Here is a 6,744-nt window from a genome sequence, read left to right on the forward strand (position 1 = left end):
GGAGCTGTGGGCTAAAATCCAGTGTTAACATATGTGGGTTGAAAAGCAGAATGATCCTAGCACTGTCCCCCTCCCCATAGGATGAGGTGGATGTCAAGGGAGGTAGCCCAGTGGGAGCACTGAGTGGGAAAGAGGAGAATCAGGCTATGCCCAGGAAGAGAAAGAAATGTGATGGAAAAGGAGCTGTTTGCTGACAGCTCTGCCAGAGGTCTCTGCCTTGGTTGAACCTCACATGCCCCACTGCAACCCAGGTCCTCAGGGTGACCAAAGATGGAGAGATGAGTTTACACCACAGAGAGGAGAGCTGGTGGTATACAGGCCACCAGTGACATGGGCACAGTGTCCAGAAAGAGGTACAAATGTCCCCAGGCACCCAGAAACGTAGAGGTGGCCCAGCTGTGGGAGCAGCCTCAGCCTCCTGATGCCTCCCTCAATGGCAGCAGCCCAGAGTTCAGCAAGGTAGAATTCTGTTTGCAAGGCTGCCACATCTAAACGTAGGTTCTTTCTAAAGGATCTCTCTGTGAAAGCCTTCAAAGGCACCGACTCTTCTCCATTGATTTAGGTAAGTAGGTATTTCCTTTAGGAGGACTGTTTCCCTTGGTGCAAATGAGGAGCTGAGTTAGCAGATGCCACCCTCTGAGCATGTCACTGCTTGCTGGCAGGTGTATGTTGGGTGTCCTTATTTGAGAGCATGACTAGGGCACCACAGGGCACTGAGGGTTCAGCACACATCCATAATCTCACAGGACATCTGCAAGAACATCTGAACCACCAATGTTCTTAGCAGATGGAGCATCACTCATCATTCAGCACCAGACAATGCGCTGGCAACTACATATTTCACTATTGACAAAAACACTGCAGCCCTGATTTATCTTTCCGTGTTGCTTTTATTCTGCATTTCCTTCCTCCTAAACAGTGGAAGACATTTTTGTTTAGAAGCAGTATGGGATGAAGGAAAGTAGACATGGAATGTCAGTACAACAACATAACCAGTAATGCATGTAATCTGAACATTTTTGATGTATCTTACTGGTTTCCACCTAAATGCAGCAAAAGTAATCCACATCAGTTGGAGTCACCGACAGTAGCTTCCTAATCTAGTCTCAACCTGTTTTATACATCATTCTATGCTTGGTTGGAGGCATCTTAAATTGTGTTGACACGATAGTCCTGCAGCAAAATTACAGATTTTTGCAAACAGGAACAGATTTATGTTGGTAACATTTTGCTTTTGAAAAGAAATTTTCTAGATGTGTGCTGGAGGGTGAGCAAGGGAAGCAGGCATGTATGCACCAGGGACAGTCATACTTCCACTTCTGTGGAGTTTGCAAAACCTTGATTTCAACAGTGCATGTCCTGACTCTTGCTTTAAACCTCAGAGTTCGAGAAAAGATTGTAAAAATTACATGGGTGTGGGTTCTGCCCTGCCATGAACCTACTCCATCTTGGAAGGTGGCTGACCTTTTTTTGGGGGGCGGGGGTGGGGGGTGGGGGGAAGGTTTGGTCATTGGGGCATGGTTTCCGTTCTCCTTTTGCTTTGTGCAGCTGCTGATCTAGCCCGCTCCCATTATCTATCTCTACACACTGGTAGTGCCTCAATTCAACAAAACTAAACTTGGCATTGTACCATGCTCCCAACACAACCTTCTGCCCCTGACTCGTAGAAGCTTGCCCTGCCAGGAATGGCCATTGAACTCTAATACTCTCCAAGAGTTGTTGGCAAGGTCTGAGAAGAGGAATTTCAGCTTTAACTACAGGAATGTTTTTAAAAGACGTGGTTTCAATTTTTTTCATGTTGTCAGCAGGTGATCTCTGCCTCTCTTTACAGGCAATCCACCTTCTGTCTTTGCTGGTCAGAGTGGCTGGCTATGGTTCAGCACCATGGCTTTTTTCTTCTTGGTGAAGCAATGAAAAATACCAGCCCATTTTAATTTTATTTTTTTACCTCCAAACAGTTATCATGTCAAATTATCTCATTAAACTATACTCTTTTAATTAACAGTAGCAGGAGATTTTATTTTTCCCTCAGGAAATCTGTCTATTCCCAATAATTTCAGCAACTTACTTCCCAGCTTGCAAAATGAGACAACAGAGGCGGTCAGCCTTATCTGCATCTGTCTGTTGCAAGGTCACCTAATTAGCTGGCACAAGAAGGTAGTAAAATACAAACAAATAAAATAAAATTCCCCAGTGGCTGCTCCCCTATTTACAAGCTTGCCCTTTGTCTCAGGTTTTGTTTGTTTTGTGTATCAAAAATGACAAAACAAGTCAAACTTCCAGAGCACGACCACAGGTATTGATGCCAAGCAGGAAAGACAAATCCTTAGCTTTACATTTTCATTCATTTGCAACCCCATGAGAAGCCGCCTTTTATAACAGCAATTTACTGAGCTATATTTTTTATAAACACTTCAGGCTTTAAGTTGCTTTTGTTTTGTCGGGGTTTTTTTTTCTATGTCTAGTCAGAGTTACACTCAAAATAAATAACAGATCAAAAGCAGCACAGGTTTCCTTTTCAGTGCTCTGGAAAGGTGAACTCATCCTCTCAGCTTTGCTATGGGGTTGCTCTGAGGTGTCAGAGGGTGAGCAGTCCTTCTGGTATGGTACACATGGACACAGCCCCTGTCTGGGTCCTGAGGGGCACCACAGTGAGATGTCCTCCACTGACCACAGCAGGACTGCTCTCACATGCAGCACCTAGAAGGTGTTGAGTCCTGCCTGAATCACAGCCTAGGGAATGATAACTAGTAAAATCTTGGCACTACGTTGGTCCTGCTCTCAAAATTTCATTAAGCTGTACCTCAGTCTTTAGGAATGTCCTAGTACTGAGACACATCACATCCACACAATGATCCTGCCATGCCAGTGCTGCTGTTACTCTGAAAGGAACATTGATTTGATCACTTCTCACTCATGTACTTCTACCATGGACCATGACAGTGGTCTGTGCCCACAGGGCATCCCATGTATCCAGCAGGCAAATTCACTTCTCATCCAACATGAGCCAACTTGTGGTAGGCATTTGGACGTCAGGGGTTGATGCAAGATGGCCAAGCCCAGATCTTAACTGATTCCAAGTCATCTGGCCCCAGATACCTGGTAATGAGTTTCACAGAGGCAAATACCAGAGAAGTGATTGATGCCACTATAATTATAATGGAAATTCCACTGTTTCATAGTATCATGAAATCATAGAATATCCTGAGTTGTAAGGGACCCACAAGGGTCAGGGAAGCCCAACTCCTTCCTTCCAACTAAACACTGAACGAGGATTTTTGGACCTACGTTAGGGATATAGGTGACTGGCTTTGGGCATTCACCTGCAGAAAGAATGAAAACTGTATCACCCTGTGCCCAACCCACCACCACACAAGGGCTCTGCTCCTGAAGAAGGCAAAGACAGAGATCAAACAGTGACCATACTTCCACATATATCAAACCCAGACTGTGCGCCCGAAAATGGAGGTTTTAAGCCATTGACCAAAGAGAGAGCTACTTCAAGAGCAAGCCAAAATGTTATGATGTTAAAATATTTTTAAAGATTCCTTTCTCGGCTAAGGTGCAAAAGGCAAAATTGCAATATCAGTCTAGATATGGAGCAACAGCGTGTGAAAGTTGAACCTGGAATTTCAGTATTACGACTTCTTGACCCTCAGTTCTAGTACAACTGTTGCACTAGAAACACTGAAATATGCGTGCTCCAGTGCCGAGGTATTGTGTATTAGTCTAAAACAACTCAGCTTGAGGTACTTCTGCTTCTTGGCAAAGTACTTTACAATTTTGTGCAATAAATTACAAAGAGAGATCTCCATCATGTCACCTTTTCCATACAGTAGCTTTTCTAAAAATATATGCCCACTTTTTGAACTTGATGAACCAGCTAGCCTCTGCTGCTTCCTGCAGGCAGGGGTTCCCCAGCCAAATGATATACTGTTAAAAGAGAAAGCTCCTCTGGCTTTGATGCTTGCTGGCTTCTCTTGTGGCCCCCATCCTCGTGGCAGAGGAGACAATTGACGGCTTACTTTCTCCATTATTCCAGCTTACTTTCTCCATGCAACTCAAGGCCTTCTCGGCCCCCATTACAAAGCACCACAGTCTCTTTTGCAGTCTGAATGGCCCAAGCCTGCTAACTGCCTCCTCACGCCTTCATCCCATCCAGAGACCTAAAATGGGGACAACGACCCCCCTCACTATGTCATCCCATAACCTACAGTGTGTGTTTGGAAAGGGTCCAACAAGGTGGGTGTAGTTATTCCAGGGCTGTATCCACCCTACTGTCACTGACCCATGAACCTGCTTGCATGTATGACCACACTGACTGATTGCAGTGTGAACACATACCCACAGCCTACACCTAAAGCAAACAATATGAAAAGGTACGAGGAAAAATAAAGCAAAAGAGGGCTGCAAAAATAAATGGTAAGGGCAAGGAAATCAACAGCACAAATATTGAATCAGGGATAAAATAGTTTATCCATGTATTAAAAGCAGCTCCAGCGAACAAGGAAAATACTGAAAGAATACCTTCCCACCTACAGGATATGTGTTTGGTTGCAAATGTCTAAGTGAGAAAACAGAAACTTGCATGCCAGTGTCTTCGAGTAACATTTCTTTCTGCAGGGGAGGTGTAACAGCTTCTCCCACCTGTCTGTGTGGGTGTGTGTCTATATACACGGAGATGTACATGGTCTACAGACTACAGGTCACACCGAGCCACGCCACATTCCCGCCAGCCAGCACTGCAACTGAAATTGTCACGTGGTGGGGAGGGAGAAACTTCCTAGACCAAGGTCTGCAGGGAGGAGATGGTCCTGCACAGTGCTGGAGATCTGGCTCATGTGCTGCACCAGAGCAGACCAAAACCACAGCAGGTGCAAAGGTTTTGTCCCACTCTTGAACGCATCCATCAAGTGGCAGTCTCCAGGTATGGTGGGACTGACTGAGCCCAGGGATCTGTGGCTATTTGCCCTGAAAAGCAACCAAGCCAGTGCACTCCCACCCAGCCCTTGTCACGGCATCCAGGCTATTGTTCTTCACAGCAGCTCGTGATGCTCCACTTCATGACCACCAGGGTTTTCTAGGAAGCATTTTCATGCACCACTGGTTCCTGGCAGAATCGTGCTTGTGATTGCCTAACTCGGGAGTCCTGAATGGAACAAGTCACTTAAATTACCTCCTATCTGGATGAGGAAACAGTAAACTGGCACTGGAAAATGTATCTGCAATGCCTCATCCTTCCCTCGGGCACTGCTCATTTCTCCCTAAGTGTTGCCTTAATTTACTGACAGCAATTAGGGTCGAAGCCTAATTGGCAGCTGTTCAGACATTGCACACTGCAGGTCACAGTGCCAAGCAGGGCTGTCCAACTCTCACCTCTGGCTGCAAAACCAGAGATGCTCTGTTTGTGCCAAGAGAGGACTCGAGCTGCTCACACGGCCGAACCCCAGCCCCGACTCTCACAGGCTCAATAGTGACCTCTGAGCCAAGCGAGACTGAGCAACAGGTTCAAAATGTACAAAAAGTGGTAGCACCGTCTACAGTGCCCCACCTACTACCACTCTTTGCAGCCCTTCCCTCTCACTTATTTCCATTGTCATGGATTCATCCCCTTAGGGTGCAGTGGAGCCTCTGTGTTGAGCAAAACCTGTGCAGGGCTAAGCAGAGTGTGCATCATCTCTCCCCAGCAAAATGGGAGTGGGAGGCCCCACCCAGGAGTTCCCCAGGCTTTAACCCAGCACCAGCAATCCCTCAGGACTTCAAGGGCATGAAGGGAGCTACTTAGGAAATCTTGGCAGTTAGTACAGCCATGCACAGACACACTTCCTTAAATCTCACGGAAAAATTGAAACAACTAATAATGTTATTAAACAGTCAGAAATCAAAAAACTTCATTGGAGACTGAATAGCATGGCTGGCTGTTTGGCTGCCCCCAGGGCAAAGAGTCTCCTGTGTCTGCCAAGTGCTGCTACTGGCCATGGGTCACTGGTGCTGCATGCAGCCACGGGATGGAGTAACGCAAGGTCCAGGCTTCCCAGTCATCCCTCTGGGCACCCCATGCTGGGGTGCTGCAGCTGCTCAGCACTGCCCAGCCCTGGGAGCCATCACTAACATTGCACTCACCTGGCTATCCCCTCAACCAGCAAAGGCTCAGATTCACAAAGCACTTTGGTATTGTGGCGTCCTTCTCCTTCGATAAATTTGTTTTCAGGCTATGAATGCACATGCAAGTGTCCATTATGGTTTCTGTGGTTAGAGTACAAGCCTCTGGCAGCCTAGGTCTGCATGGTGCCTCAAGGAGGAACCTCCATTCTGTGGCACAGCAGGATTTAATGGGAACTGCTAAACATGGAGGCAGAAGGTCAAACCAGTTCCCAATTATAGACGGTGGTGATCATGAAATTGGCCCCTAGGTTACAGGAAATCCATCTGTCTGCCCAGACGGGATGGTCACCAAAACTAGATTGAGTCACTTGAGGTTATGTCTAGCTGAGTCTAGAAAACCTCCATGGGCAGAGATTCTGCTGCCTGTAGAGGCAACTAACCTCCCAGTGACCTTTTTGCTCCTGATGGCCAGTTTGAAAGTCCTAAGACAGAACTTGTGCCTGTTGCCTTGTTTAGTACTGGCCATTTCTATGCTGCCTCTGTAACTCCTTTCCAAGGTTAACCGTGTCACCCTGAGCCTTCCTTGTCTCCAACATGCCCACATCCCTCAGCCTCTCCTCCTAGGCCCCTGCCATCTTG

The sequence above is a fragment of the Chamaea fasciata genome, unplaced genomic scaffold, assembly GCF_029207755.1.
Source record: "Chamaea fasciata isolate MVZ Bird 193981 ecotype frontalis unplaced genomic scaffold, bChaFas1.0.hap1 SCAF_1, whole genome shotgun sequence".
In the NCBI taxonomy this organism is placed as follows: domain Eukaryota; kingdom Metazoa; phylum Chordata; class Aves; order Passeriformes; family Sylviidae; genus Chamaea; species Chamaea fasciata.